The 3,385-nt window shown below is 41.6% G+C and overlaps 1 protein-coding gene across 1 annotated transcript in view; it reads right to left on the reverse strand.

Moving 5' to 3' along the window:
• Window positions 1-3,385, reverse strand: part of LOC109521506 (bactericidal permeability-increasing protein-like) — a 15,316-nt gene that overhangs the window by 4,585 nt on the left and 7,346 nt on the right. The window lies entirely within an intron of this gene.

Genomic DNA, 3,385 nt, shown 5'->3' on the forward strand with positions numbered 1-3,385 from the left:
CTTCATGGTACAGATTCATGGCAGATTCAAAACCAAAAGTCGGCCTTTACAAATAACATACTTCATCGTGTGCGGAGTCTGTCGAAGTATAATTTGAGTGGAATGGCGCCTAGGAGTTCAAATTTGAAAAAAAAAAGTCACATTCATTGCGGCTGACTGAAACCACATGACAACTTGTTAAATCAGCAGCCAGCAAGTTCAAATTAAAGGCCACGCCCATTGTCCGTTTTGTAATGAAGAAACGGCAAAATTAAAAAAAATAAATAAAACATGCACAGTACATGCATAGCATATAAACAGTCCCGCTATTTTTTCAGGAATGTCGGCGCTCACGTTTTATGAGGAATATGAAAAAGGCCCACCAAGGTGTCATAATTTGCACACGCCATCACTAACATCCCAAAATGTAAGATCTTTAAGAGGTACGGCTACACAGCATACATGCTAAACCAGGATTAAGCTGTGAAAGCTCACACTGACCTGAAGTCGCCGTTAGCCCTCCGAGACCGACAGTTCCTCCCGCCGTCTCGACTTGCAGCAAGACTGAAAGTGGAAGGACAGTGCGTGCGTGCTTCTAATTCACTTATTGAATCAGGAACTGGACTTGACTACGGGAATGTCCCAGAAGGGGCAAAATATGTCAAACGTATTTTACATTGTTGTGAAATGGTCAAGACAAAGAAGCCCACATTTCCAAACCGTCAAAGGGCCATTCCTGCCACTGGTGACTTTACAGGATAATAACTTCAGCTTTAAAAAAAATAAAAATTTGGAAGATGAACTTTAAACCAGATAGACTGCATGCTTAACCGTGCTGAACTTGGATTCAAGTACCTTTGCCAATTTTTATTGTATTTATCCATTGCTTGTATCATATTTATAAAATGTTATGGCTTCATTTTTCTTGACTCCTTCCTCTTTTACTCATTTATTGTATAATTATATTGTTGTGTTGTATTTGTCGAATTTATATATTGAAGAATAAATAATAAATTGAAATGACTGAGATTTTATTATAATTAGCTATTTTGTTGTCGATACAGTACCGGCTCGTATGTGAAAGATACTCATCCCTAATTCTATTTTATTCCATGCCATTCTCGCCACCTTTGATACAGTGTATACCGCACAAAATAGCAAAACTGTACTACCCTAGTTGTTTGTGACCGTCTGCGTTGCATTGTCAAACCACCCAATATCTCCAGCAGTTTTTCAAGGAATCGTTTGTACAGGACATACACAGTACTTCGTGCTTGTTTAACTGTTAATCGTTCAAGCCAGGGGATATTTAGCAATGCGGTGGTATCTATGCTTTCGTCCATCACCGCTCAAGTAGTTGTCTTTAAATGACTGTGCAGTCTTGATTCTGGTGCCTTTGGGAAGTGGAGCTAGGAAAGAAAAATTAAGTGCAATGACGACCTCTAGAGGCGAAGCGTACGATTTCATGGCAGGCCCATGTGATCAAAGCTGACCTGCAAGCACCCAACATCCGCCTTTGCCTGCTACAAATGACGATAGAATACAATACAATGCATGGTATGCCAGCACGCTCCATTTGCATCAACTGGACACAAAGTGTCACTGTTCCGTAATGCCGTTATTTGTTGTGTACGATGGCGTTAGTAACCAAGCGTCCTCCTGCATTTAATTATTCACAAAGTATCAGTTTTGTCGCATGCACAATACGAAAAGTTTGTGAGCGATCACCATGGCTGAGAAGTATATGTTTATTTAAGCCTTTGGGCTAAAATACTAGTTGAGACTAAATCAAGCGCAAACATAAATACACATAATTACAGATCCAAAGTGCATTTCACAGCACATTATCAAGAAACCGAGAAGTGGAGTCAACCCACACTGAATAAGAGCACACAATTGGCCCTGCTGTTGAACTGAACAGCTCGAGCATTTCGGTACGACGCCCAACTACTACAGTGCTGCTTTCGATGCCTTGCCAAGTCAAAGTCCATTAACGGTAGACAGTTTACTTAAAATGTATTTCAGTGTAACAGATTGTGCCGAATGAAAAGCTCAATCAAGGAGAATGTCTGTTCAAAATGGCTACCTCAACCAACTCCACCACTAGGGGTCACCACCTACACACCTATTGTAATTTCTGGGGTCAGAATAATCGTGAATTGGGTCAATGCGTCATTGCACTTTGACTGAGGACATGGTTGTTATCCTTCCACCTCAAATCTTACCCCTGAAATCAGTGAAGCCACAACGATCGCAGTGCCTTAATGTCATCACCTTCCACCCCGATAGAAAATATTCACCAGTTTGTGACAAAGTTGACATGGATGGCGGCGTCTCTGATTTTTCTGATGTCCGTAACGACAGGCTGTTGATGTTTTGGACAGATGAGTGCCAAGAAAAAATGTCACCTGGTTCAGGATGTCACGGCATGTTTCCTGTGCAGCTGCGTGGGAGCTGCTTTGCCTTCTGCAGTTATCAGAACGACCAAGCATGCTGGAACATGACCGCTGACCCCTGCTCATGATGGTCATTCACGTGCATTTTAAAGGGCAGATATGAAATTGTTTTGTGTCGTCTTTAAAAGAGTACCAAAATGTGGAAAAAAACCATGTTCAATATTTTGAAAAAAGATAATGCACCTTGTTCGAGTGTCTTCATAAATCATGGGGGAATGTCACCTTTATTTAAAAAAAAAAAACTGTCCCGTTATGGTGATTTAAAAAAAAAAGTTTTTTTTTTTTCTTTCAAATAAGGTGGGATTCTGTCATGAAGGTTGTGGTTTCATGCATAAACTTCATCAGAGCAAAGGGACTTAAACACAGGCAGTTCCAAGAATTCCTGTCTGAACTGGAATCTGCGCACGGAGATGTGCTGTACTACACAGAGGTCCGATGGTTGAGCCGGGGCAGAGTTTTGAGGCGTTTTTACGAGCTGCTACCTGAAATTAATGCATTTCTTCATTCACAAAACAAAACGGTGCCAGAGCTGACGGACCCAGAATGGAAATGGCACCTCGCATTTTTAACAGACATGACAGAAATGCTGAACAGCTTTAACTTGCAACTACAAGGCCAGGGGAAACTCATTTGCGACATGTATTCCCACATAAAAGCATTTGAGGTGAAACTAGAGCTGCTTTTGGGACAAGTGAAAAAGCACAGCTTCATCCATCTCCCTGCTACACAAAACCTCTCTGCAGAGAACCCAGCGGTCCCGTTTCCAGCTGAAAAGTGTGTGGAAGCACTGGAAATGGTGAAGGCGGAGTTCAGTGTGCGATTCCATGAACTACATGTTTATGCGGAAGAAATCTCTCTTTTCCAGAACCCCTTTTGCTGCCGACATTGATGAAGCCCAGCCTTATTATCAGTTTGAGTTGGCCGAGTTACAGAACTGTGATGTTCTGAAA

This window comes from Hippocampus comes, unplaced genomic scaffold (assembly GCF_001891065.2).
Source record: "Hippocampus comes isolate QL1 unplaced genomic scaffold, H_comes_QL1_v1.1 scaffold44, whole genome shotgun sequence".
Classification (NCBI taxonomy): Eukaryota; Metazoa; Chordata; class Actinopteri; order Syngnathiformes; family Syngnathidae; genus Hippocampus; species Hippocampus comes.